This window comes from Brachycentrus maculatus, unplaced genomic scaffold, assembly GCF_059751285.1.
Source record: "Brachycentrus maculatus isolate JH-2025_06_01 unplaced genomic scaffold, ASM5975128v1 h1tg000660l, whole genome shotgun sequence".
Lineage (NCBI taxonomy): Eukaryota > Metazoa > Arthropoda > Insecta > Trichoptera > Brachycentridae > Brachycentrus > Brachycentrus maculatus.
The window spans coordinates 800,075-812,999 of NW_028281395.1; the positions used below are offsets into that span (position 1 = coordinate 800,075).

The window sequence follows — 12,925 nt, forward strand, 5'->3', positions numbered from 1 at the left end:
GAAGTTCTAGTGATTCAAGAACAAGGTTTCTAAATTGGTTCATATATATATAGAACTTCCAAGAATTTGAGTAGTGTGGTTGTCAATAATAGGTAGAATTGGTGAATGTTACACGTGTGTAAAGTGACCACTTAAACCAGCCTATGACGGTCGTCAGCCCCGTAAATGCCCAGACTTCCATATTCTTCTTCATCTTTGATGAGATGTCAAAAAATAATATCGAGATATTTCATTTTTAATTAATGTTTTACTTGAACTTGTGTTTGAAAAACACATACGGTGTTTGAAAATGATGCAGAATGCATCGAAACACGTGTCAAAGTAGGTTTTGAGAAATAGTGGTATTTAAGAAGTAAAACATCAATTAAAAATGGATAGATTTTACCACAAAGTGACTGCCGAATCAATTAATGAAATTCGAGATATTTCGTTTAGGTTTTAAAAGTTCTTATGACCCCTATCAAAGAATAATAATTACACAAGATTTATATTCACGGAAATAGTTTTTCATAGGAAGTAACAATATCTCTTCGTAAACCTCGTGTTTAGAAACTTATTCACACATTTATAATACTTTAATTCTCAAGTTGCATTTACAAGTTAAAAATATTTTTAAAAAATACATTTTAAAATTAGACTCAATATACTTGTGTTGCTTTGTAAAACAAAGAAACGACATTTAAAGTTACTGTCTCTCTCAACACTAACAAACAACGATGTTACTTCGCCACGTTGGTTTTTATCTATCGCACTTTGTTCTATCGATAGAATACTTTATAAATAAAGAAATACTAACGAAGTACATTTTTCACATGCACACACACTCCTAAAACGAATTGAGTACGTTATGCGAGGCATTACTGTATCTTGTCCATCACATCGAAGTAAGGTAATTTTATCGTGATAAAGTGTCGGTAAACTTGTAAAAAGTGACAATATGACTACAGAATATTTATGCGCACAGTCTAACAAGAGTGTAATGCGAAAAGTCGTATCCAATACGCGGCGTACGTTTCCTTATCTAATGTATTTTTTTCTCCATCTTATTCCTCATTACTGAGGAGTTGCGACCCTTGGCAAAGCAATGGATCTTCTCCAGTTATCCCTTGACTACGCTGCACGTAGCGCTCCAACCACCGAGGTGCCTGCTACTGCCTTAACTTGATCGGTCCATCGTGTGGGGTCTTCTTCTCCCTCTCTTCCCATTGCTACATTCACAATCAGTCGTTCCAGGCTATCCAGAACTTAAGAATTAGTTGTATAGACATTGGCCAGAGTCAAGCCATCCAAGTGTAGTTCCTGGCGAATAGACTCGTTGGTGCGTCTAGCTGTCCATGGAATTCAACACCAAATTATCCTTATTTAATGTAGGGAAACACTTGTAAAATGTAACGATATGACCACAGAACGTAGAGTCTAACAAGAGTGTTATACTAGAAGTCGTATTACGTATGGACTTACCGCCTTTTGTAGCGCGCCCCTGGTTATTCCGAAGTTTAGACGCCGATAAATAATCTGGATCTGATTGTGCTTTTTCAAAAAGCTGGATTCATAAAGCTCCCCTATTGTTGTACGTACATGGAACCGAGCTTTACGAAACACAAGAGAATTTTTTACCGACGAATTAACGGCGTTCGGGCTTAACTTTTCCCTTACGGTTCTCTTAAACTTCCGCGTACAACGGTGATTTGTATTTTGTACTACATATGAAAATGTGATTTGAAAACGGGAAAATATGAATATTCCTAAATGTAGCTTTTATTGATCATTGCTGAAGTTGAAATGTAACAATTTTGTAGTATTAGCTCTGCTAAGTATCTGAAAACGAGAAAAAAATACATCGCAAGGAGCCGAAATAGCTATCGTAGCGACATGACCTCCGCGCAAGACGACACGCGCACAAATGACGCTTCTAAACACGCTATGACATGCGCGTATACGCAAAACCAGCACGCACGCACACACTGAGAAACGTTTGTGTATTGGTGATTTTATCCCCGATTTTTTCACAAATTATTTATTTCCATCGCTGTAAATGAATAACTTAGTATTATGATACTTTAATGCAATACGTAATTAAATAACGGAGGATTACAAAAAAAAATATCCCGTATCTATTATATTTTATATTGATATTCTCATGTTCAATGTCGAGTTAGTAGTAAATATATTATATATCACCGGGAGGGAAAGGTTAAAGACGCGATCGGTTTACATAACAAAGCACCCTAGAAGCGTGTAATTTATATCAAGTAGCTAATATAATGGTTAGAAAAATAATTCTCAAACCCTTAATGTCTACCATAATGCATATAAATAGCCTTAAACACCGGGGTAAATGGCCGAAATATCGTCCGTTTTTCGCCTAAATGTTATAGGTGTGCCATTTTAAGAAGGATCCTTTTAAAACATAAATATGATACAAAAAGTATCAGGGGAAGTTTTTATCATTTCTCGATAACTTAACTCTTATTTTTTGACATCTCAACAAAGATGAAGAAGAATAAGGGAGTCTTGGTATTTACAGGGCTTATGACCGTCATAGCCTGGTAAAAATGATCACTTTACACGCGTGTAACATTCAACCCATGATTGACAACCACACTACTCAAATTCTTGGAACTTCTAAATATATTGTTCAAATTCAAAATACAGTGCTTGAATTCACTAGAGATATCTATGGCGAGATGCGAGAAGCTTTTTATTAAGCAGAAATTCATTAATATGCATGTGAGGTCCGAAACCGGTAAACATTATAATTAAGTTATAATAAAATATTTATAATGATTTTAAAACAAAGTTACATTTTAATTTATGTAATAATTGTTAAATCAAACACAGGTTCTTTGAGTCTACTAAGTTGTATTTTATTAAAAAAAAACACATAAAAAATTAATATTATGACAATTGTTTCGCCTTGTTTCGCATTATCAAAAATGGAGTCAAAAAAGGCATTATCAAAAATGGAAAATCAAACGCCAAATCAATAAATTACATTTTAATTATAAAATGGAAAATCATAAAGTTAGTGCTTCAAATATAAATTATATTCCATATTCTTCTTCGTGTATGTTGAGATGTCAAAAAAGAATACCTATATATATAATATAAAACCCTTATCCGCACCCCAATGGTGCATAGGGCACTGCTTTATATAAACGCAGTGTTATCTTGATCGTCTACACATGAAGGAAAGGTGATCAGCCCCCCGCTTCAGGACCAGTCCAGGGTAATATTGAATAAATATTACAGTGAAAAAAATCACTTATATTTATTTGACCCCCCTGGGAATCGAACCCGGGACCTCCAGAACGGTAGCCGAGCGTGCTGACCATTACACTACGGAGGCGAACACCTAGAATACCTATACATTATTAAAAATATAAGAATATATAAATCTTAATTACTTCATAGATTATTTAAATGAAATCCGTTTTCAAGATGGAAAATAATACTTTATAACAATGAAAACTTTCATAGACGTCCATTACGGAAGAAATTATTATTTATCTTAACTCTTCCCTTGTGTAAAGTTAACATTCAATTAGAAAGCAATAAGTTGTTTCAAACTTTCATAATTACACCCCAGTTAACCTTGCCAAGATTTATCTCCATTCAGAATTTCAGCCGTTCGTGAATAATGGCATATTTCCATCGGCCAATGTATAAAATATCTCCATGAATACTTAAAAAAAACATAAATAAACCAGCCTATGACGGTCGTCAGCCCCGTAAATGCCCAGACTTCCATATTCTTCATATTTGATGAGATGTCAAAAAATAATATGAAAAAATTACTCATAACTGGAGATAATCCAGATTTGTGAACAAGTATTTGGACACACTTAAAATGTTGTAAATAAATTAACTGGTCAAATTATAAGCTAAAATAATAAAAAAAATATATATTTTTTCTGGCGTTTCTCATGTATGTGATTATAATCTAAGATTCGGACCTCACATACTAATAAAAGAGTTTCTGCTCAATATAAAGCTTATTTTCATCTCACCAATAGATGTCTCTAGTGAAGTTCTAGTGATTCCAGAACAATGTTTCAAAATGGGTTCATTCATACATATAGAAATTCCAAGAATTTGAGAAGTGTGGTTATCAATAATGGGTAGAATTGGTGAATATTACACGTGTGTAAAGTGATCACTTAAATCAGCCTATGACGGTCGTCAGCCCCGTAAATACCCAGATTCAAAAAATAATATAAAAAAAATAATTGTCAGTCTGTAGAAATACAGTTGATATGGTTTGATTTGACAGAAATACATAAATTTGATGGTTGATTTGTGGTCAGTACGTTTCGCCATTTCACTATAAATAGACTGAATGACCATTATGCGCGTCGTAGGTTCAGTGAATGGGCCGAAAACAAAATTCAGCTTGATCCTCTTTTTCAACGCCAAATCTTGTTCACTGATGAGGCACATTTTTGATAAAATGGCTTTGTCAATAAGTAGAATTTCCGAATTTGGAGTAGAGAAAACCCAGAAGCCTTTGTCGAGACGTCCTTACATCCATTAAAAGTCACTGTTTGGTGTGCTTTATGGGCAAGTGGAATCATTGGCCCATATTTTTTTTAAGACGATGCCGTCCAGAATGTTACGGTCAATAGATGGCGCTACAAAACCATGGTTACTGACTTCTTCGTACCTCAGTTGAATGGCATTGATGTGACAGAGCTGTGGTTTCAACAAAATGGCGCAACATGCCACACGGCAGGTGCCACCATAAATTTATTGCGGGAAATTTGAATTTGTATACCTCAACAAAAAATCACCCTTTTCTACATATAATGTGATTTAGCGTGCATTACATAAAATAAGCATTACAGGTCAAATTGTTTCCAGAGAATCCTCACGTATAAAATTCATCTTCATTCAATTCGTTTCTTTTTTTACTTTTTTTTTACTTTCGGCGCAATCCCCTCGTGGAACTGTGGAGAAAGGAAACACGCGCTCATTTGTGGAACTTTTGTCAGGATTTTATAGAACTTTGGGATGTCACAGAGTGAAATACGCTCGCGTCTTTACATACTTATCTCAAGAGTTGAGCGACTCTTGGCTTACTTGGGTACATTCTCCCTTAGTGGTAATATTTTTCAATATTTTCAGCTTCCTTTCACTTTTTGTTGAAAAAGAAACGCAGAGGAAAAATAATATAGCCTCTTTCTTACTCAATATTTTGGTTGCGTCTAAATTTTTACTTAGAAATGCTGGATTAGATTTTTTTTTATTGATATCTCAACACAGGTAAAAATTTTGAGGCTAATGTGGTTGATAATAGAAGCAAAGAACCAAGGAAAACTTGTATTGAACAAGTATTTCAAATACTTGAAAGTGGTGTAAGTTACAATGAATTTAACTAACTTACTAAGAAAGTAGTTTTCAGGTTAGTTCTGAATTCAGGTGACCGTTTTTCTACTCGATTCTCCAAGCAATTTTCACTGATTCACTCACTAGTATTAGTATTTTAAAGAATGTATACGATAGATGTTCGAATGGTGATATATAAGTAAAGAGTGCAAGGCTGTGACAGGCATATTCGATTAAAATTAAGGAAGGTGTGTTGAGATGGTTTAGACATGTGGAACGAATGAGCGAGGAACAACGGTTATGATACTAATGTACTTGAAAATAATGACAGAGGAAGACCAAGGAAAACTTGGCATGATCATGTAAAAGTGAGTTGAATGTGGTCAGTTCAGGAGTCGGGGGGTATGTATGAGGAGATGCATGAATGTAGAAGTGGCAAAGAGTGTCTGTAAAGACAAAGTAGTGTGGTGTTATTGTTTTAAGGTAAGTTTTGCATTCAGATGACCATTTGTTTATTCGACTGTCTAAGCGATTTTCACTAGTTCAGGGTTTCATCTGTTTAGTGCGTGCTGGTTAGTTACGTCGTTTTCAGGTTAGTTTGGTTCTGAATTCAGGTGACCATTGGTTATTTCAATTCTCCAAGCTATTTTCACTGGTTCCAGGTTTCATCTCTTTAGTGCGTGCTGGTAAGTTACGTAGTTTTATGTTAGTTTAGTTCCGAATTTGGGTAACCGTTTGTCTTTTCAATTCTCCTAGCTATTTTCACTGGTTCCAGGTTTCATCTCTTCAGTGCATGCTGGTTAGTTACGTAGTTTTTAGGTTAGTTTGGTTTTGAATTCAGGTGACTGTATTTTGACTGTTTCATGTTTCATCTCTTTAGTGCGTGCTGGTTAGTTGGGTAGTTTTTAGTTTAGTTCTGCATCCAGGTGACCGATTGTACATTCGATTGTCCAAGCGATTTTCACTGTTCTATGATTTCATCTCTTAAGTATTCAACTCCACAATTCGCCCACGAAATTGGCAAACTTGCAGTTACAATAGTTTATTTTGTATTCCGGAACAACTCGTGAACACTTTCCGTTCGCTGGGCTTAATCAACGTCACGGGAACTCCCCTGTCCGAGAAAGGGAAAGATTTACGGATGTAGTTGGGAACTTTTAGTTAGTAGTTGCAGATGTCAAACTAGGTTTAAACTATAATTCCGTGTTTAACAGTATTATCGCACTGCGATCCCGCACTCTACTTCCCAGCAAACTTACTTTTCCCATTATTTTGTTGTTAACACTTACTGTACCCTCGGTGATATGGCTATTTATTTAATTAACTAACTAACCGTCACGCCGGTTCCCCGCAAGGGTAGTCAGAGAGAATAGAACGCCACACCAATATATCTGCAAACAATTTAAAATTTTCCGCATTTATGCGTCTCCTCATACATACCCGCTAATTATTACGAATCGTAAGGGCGCTTGTCCACTACCCGGAATTCCCTGTAATCCGTGTAATTTTACCGTCCGGCACGTCAGTTAGCGTTTTAAAACGACGATTGGCTTGGATTGCCTTGTACTTTTGTCCATCTTTCTTCGGATCGGAGCTCTTAATCGGTGCGTGAACAAGTTGCGCGTAAATTCGATCACGCTAAACTGTCGTAGTCGTTTTCATTTTTCAAAACCGGACTGTCGGATGGTGAAATCCCGTGTAGTGGACAAACGCCCTAAGGGCGCTTATGCACTACACGGAATTTTACTGTCCAGCAGTCCGGTTTTTTAAAACTAAAAGCGACTACGACAGTTTAGCGTGATCGAGTTCACGCGTACCGTGATCGCACACCGATCCGGAGAAAGACGGACAAGTGCACAAGCTCTAAGTCAATCATCCGTTTTTTCATGCTAACCGGACTGCCGAACAGTAAGATTCCGTGAAGTGCACAAGTGCTCTAACGTGACGACTTTCAAGTATTTGAAATACTCGATCATGCAAAGTTTTTTTCGGTCTTCTTCTTCTCCTATTTGCAAATGCATTTGACACAATCAAAATACTGTGAAGGTACATTACAAGTATTTTAAATGCAAAATTGTAATAACGTATATAATTTTTTTTATTTTTTTAAATAAATAGATTATTTTCCTAAATTATTCACATTTTATGACAGATTTCGCAGTATAAGAAAAATTAAAAAAACTATTTTATCTTAAATGATCCCAAAGTGCGTGTGCAGTCTTACGTATCCATCCCTGAATATGGCTTGGCGAAATCTCTTGGAAAAAAATACCAAAAATAAAAGTTGACGAAAACAATGTTCAATTTTTTTGTGATAAAAAATATATGTATTTTACTTTATGTAAATATTGAAACTATTATAAAAAATAAATACCAAAAATAAAAGTTGACGAAAACAATGTTCAATTTTTTTGTGATAAAAAATATATGTATTTTACTTTATGTAAATATTGAAACTATTATAAAAAATAAATATCAAAAATAAAAGTTGACGAAAACAATGTTAAATTTTTTGTGATAAAAAATATATGTATTTTACTTTATGTAAATATTGAAACTATTATAAAAAATAAATACCAAAAATAAAAGTTGACGAAAACAATGTTCAATTTTTTTGTGATAAAAAATATATGTATTTTACTTTATGTAAATATTGAAACTATTATAAAAAATAAATACCAAAAATAAAAGTTGACGAAAACAATGTTCAATTTTTTTGTGATAAAAAATATATGTATTTTACTTTATGTAAATATTGAAACTATAGGGTCCGCCATCTAAAGTTTTTTTTTTCAACTAGTGCTTATTTCGTGAATGGTAACACTTAGCTCATGTCTGATTTGACAGATAATTAGTTTTATCCTTCCGCTGAGCGAATATGGTTGTGTATACGCTTGAACAACGCTGGGAAATATTGCGACATTACTTTGAAAATCATGGTAATGTTGCAGAATGTGTGCGAAAATTGCGTACGGTTTTTGGAAGAAGAGAAGCACCGTCAGCTCCGTATGTTCGTTATCTTGTGAAAAAAGTGAAAGAAACTGGCATCCTCATCGATAAACCAAAGCGTGAAAAGCCAAAAACAGTGCGTACACCCGAGAATATCGATGTTGTGGCAGAAAGTGTGCGTGAAGCGCCATCAACATCAATTCACCGTCGTTCTCAACAATTGAACATTTCGGAGACATCATTGAGACGAATTTTGCATAAAGACCTTGGTATGACGCCATACAAAGTCCAATTGGTTCAGGAGTTGAAGCCAACTGACCATCCAATGCGTTTTCGCTTCGCTGAGTGGGCCTGCGATCGACTTACAGAAGATGCCGATTTTGCCAAAAAAATCATCTTTTCGGATGAAGCTCATTTTGATCTTGGCGGGTATGTAAACAAGCAAAATTGTCGTATTTGGGGCACAGAAAACCCGCACGCATACATTGAAAAGCCGGTACACCCAAAACGAGTCACTGTTTGGTGCGGATTTTGGTCCAGAGGCATAATTGGGCCATTTTTCTTTGAAAATGAGCAAGGAGTGGCCGTTACAGTCAATGGCGATCGTTATCGGGCCATGTTGAACGGATTTTTGTTCACAAAAATTGAAGAGGAGGATATTGGCAACATTTGGTTTCAACAGGACGGCGCTACGTGCCACACAGCCGAAGCTACACTCGATGTTTTGCGCCCTGTTTTCAAAAAAAAAAGTTATTTGGCGGACCCTTTATTATAAAAAATAAATACCAAAAATAAAAGCTGACGAAAACAATGTTCAATTTTTTTGTGATAAAAAATATATGTATTTATTTTACTTTATGTAAATATTGAAACTATTATAAAAAATAAGTCGAATTCGAAAAAGAACAACGAATTTAAGCTTTACGACGTGTCACGCAATTTTGTATTTTCCGAACGAATCAAAAGAACGTACGTATAAATTAAGCACATAAATAGCCTCTAAGTACTCATAAAATACGTTTTACGTGTGCTTTTTATTGCTACGTTGCTACTCGCGTGACACCGAATTGTGCCACCCGCACTAATATATCGACCCCTCCTAGTTCTCTATTGTAAGCCACGAAGTGCAATTTCACAGAAGGATTTAAACATACATTTTATGTTGGAAACATCCCTACTAAGTCCAGGGGAAAATGGCTCAAGTGAAGTCGCATATCATGAGATTAATGATATATCGCTCACTCCTTTCAACGACGTCATGTATCAAAAAACTTGATTTTTCAGTAGATCGTTTGAAACGTTTAAAAATCAAATACAATGTATTATAAATAAATATCAAGCAACTTATTAACTTTTTACTGTGCAACAGATCTTTTTAGGTGAAACCTGAATGTTTTTTCTCCGTTTGAAAAATAATAAAAATATATATAAAAAAAATACACAATACCTTTTCATCAAAATGCAAAAACAATACGTTCTGCCCTGTAGCGGGTAAATATTAAGTTAAAAATATGCCTCTTTTGCTGGGATATAGTACATTTTCTGGACATTCCGAAAACATGCACAACTGAGAATTGATTTTTGATTTTTGACGTTCTTGAAAGGAGTGAGTGATGTGTAGGACATTTTGAGTGTGTCCAAATACTTCGAATACTTCAAAATCTTTTTATCTCCAATAAGTTATTTTTTACATTATTTTTTGATATCTCAAAATACAATAGATGAAGAAAAATATGAAAGTCTGGGCATTTACGGGGCTTACGACCCTCATAGTCTTGGTTAACATGAAAATTTATCACTTTACACACGTATAACATTCACAAATTCTACCCATTATTGAGAACCACACTACTCAAAATTTTGAAGAAAATATACGTACTAATGTAAAGTGTAAATGGACACAATCAAATTGTTGTAAATAAATAAACTGGTCAAATTACAAGCTAAAATAAATTGAAAATAATGTTTTTAAGCGTTTCTTAAGTATGTGAATATTATCCAGAATTCGGACTTCAACTATTTTTACTATTTATTTAATAGTTGACTCCAAAAAGGAGTCCAATATATATTTTATTTTTTTAAAGGAATAACCTTCAAAGCCTCTATTTTACAATAAAATCAGTCTTTCTTGAATTTATTTTTCAGTAGGCGGGAATCGAAGCCGCGACGCCAATTACACAGTTAAACGTTCACCAAACATTATTGCCTTTTAAAATTTTTAATTTTTAAATTTCTTTACTTAAATAATCTTAAACTTTTTAACAATTTAATAAAATCACTCTTCATTCTTCATACATTCAGGCATCATTTTCAAAAATGGCAGTCTTATTTTATCCTTATTTCATGAAAAATTTTAAACATCCAAATTAAGCGTAGTACTATCCCTTAGCCTTAATGTAATTAACGGCTGAGATAACACTACATCTACTTTATTTTTTGACATCTCATCAAAGATGAAGAAGAATATGGAAGTCTGGGCATTTACGGGTAATAAATTATCTGATCAAATTATAACCTTAAATAATAAAAATGAAAATGGTATTTTCTGGCGTTTCTCATGTGTGTGATTATAATCTCTAGTGAAGTTCTAGTGATTCAAGGAGAAGGTTTCTAAATTGGTTCATATATTATGGAACTTCCAAGAATTTGAATAGTGTGGTTGTCAATAATGGGTTGAATTGGTGAATGTTACACGTGTGTAAAGTAATCACTTAAACCAGCCTATGACGGTCGTCAGCCCCGTAAATGCCCAGACTTCCATATTCTTCTTCATCTTTGATGATATGTCAAAAAACAATATGAAAATAACTCCTGTTATTGGAGATAATCCAGATTTTGTGAACAAGTATTTGGACACACTCAAAATGTTGTAAACTACATCTACTGTTGCAGTGCCTTATGTACTCCACTAGGGTGAATAAGTCTACTTTTCGCGTAAATATAATAAATCGAAAAATAAACTCGACTTTTGATCAGCCTGCGAGAACCATACAATCAGTTTATTTCATAACACAGACATGTCTGAAACGACTAGGGTAAAAAAAATAGCTCGGGGTGGCTTAGCGTGGAGAACAGGGGAGGATAAAGTGCTGGAAGGGGTGGTATAGGGTGGGAGGGATGATTACAACCTTTGTCATTTGTCGGGGCAGGGTTTATAATAAGAGGATGGAGATACGCGTTTTTCCTTTATTAAAAGACGTTATTATTTAATTTATATAGTATGTTTCGGGCTTCTCTGCCCAATACGTAGGTACTGGTAAGTAATTAATTTTAAAGAAATTAAAAAAAAAATTGATTAATGTAGATCGAATAGTTTATTTCATATTTTCCTTAATGTCACATAATGTTATCTCCGATTCCGCGTCTTCACATGTTAGCCAATGCTTTTGAAAGTATAGATTTATTTAATATATTGTTATCCACCTTGAAGTCTGTACTTTCTCAGCATTTCTTCTCTATATTATAATGGATAAATTTAAACGTTGTGTTTCACTCTCTGTCGCTGCTCGCTGATGGCGTGTGAAGAAGTGTGTATTTATCAGTGCTTACTATTTGTTATTTTATCATTATTTTATGTTTAAGACTTTTTGTTTCTCTATTAGTGTATTTTTATATTCGATACTGTATATGTGTATGTATTATGTCTAAAGCTTTGGTCGTTCGATAAATAAATAAATAATTGTATATGTATGCGCAGGTCGGCTGTCCAAACTCAAAACACAGTAAGGGAAATTTTTTTGTAGTACGTTTGCTTTGCATTTTTGGACTAAGTAGATTCTACTTAGTCCAAAAATGCAAAAAAAAACGTACTACAAAAAAATGTCCCTTACTGTGTTTTAAGTTTGGACAGCCGAGGTGTATATGGTGGTGAAATGTAATATTGTCTGTATGCTGTTGTAGTGATTGTCCTGACGAAGAGATGGGTACATCTCGAAACCGGTGGACGTAAAAATCTCGATGAGTAGTTATACACTAATATTACTAACATTTTTGTAAAAAAATATAAAAGAAAAAATGACTAACCACAAAGTTAATGTTTTAAATATGAATAATATTGAGAATGTCCGCCTCCGTAGTGTAATGATCAGAATGCTCAGCTACCGTTTTGGAGGTCCCGGTTTTGATTCCCAGGGAGGGGTCAAATAAACATAAGTGATTTATTCAATATTACCCTGGACTGACCTGAAGCGGAGGGCTGATCACCTTTCCCTCGTGTGTTAATGATCAAGATAACACTGCGTTTATGTGTAGCAGTGCCCTATGCACCATTGGGGTGCGGATAAGGGCTTGAGGAATATTAAGAATAGTATATACGAGTATATATTTATTATGTGTGTGTATATGATCCTCATTTTATAGTTACATTTAAGGTAACAATCATTTTTACTGTCCAAATTTTAACATGATTTAATTCATGTAGAGCAAATAGTTTATTTAATTTTTTCATTAATGTCAGTTAATTTAATAATAATAATAACATTAATGTCATTAATGTAATTATTATTATTATCGTTGTTGTTTCTATTGCTATCTCCTCTTATATCCTTTATTTATTGTTATTACAATGTATGTATTTTGTTTGTTGGAGCAAAAATCACTCGTAAACGCCTTAACAATAAAAATCTAAATAAAAATAAATTAACTATAAAAA

The 12,925-nt window shown here is 34.1% G+C and overlaps 1 protein-coding gene across 1 annotated transcript in view; it reads right to left on the reverse strand.

The window, feature by feature from the left end:
- The window catches only part of LOC148300742 (uncharacterized), a gene marked incomplete at its 5' end in the record, with an annotated part of 53,199 nt that overhangs the window by 18,024 nt on the left and 22,250 nt on the right, over positions 1 to 12,925 (reverse strand). The window lies entirely within an intron of this gene.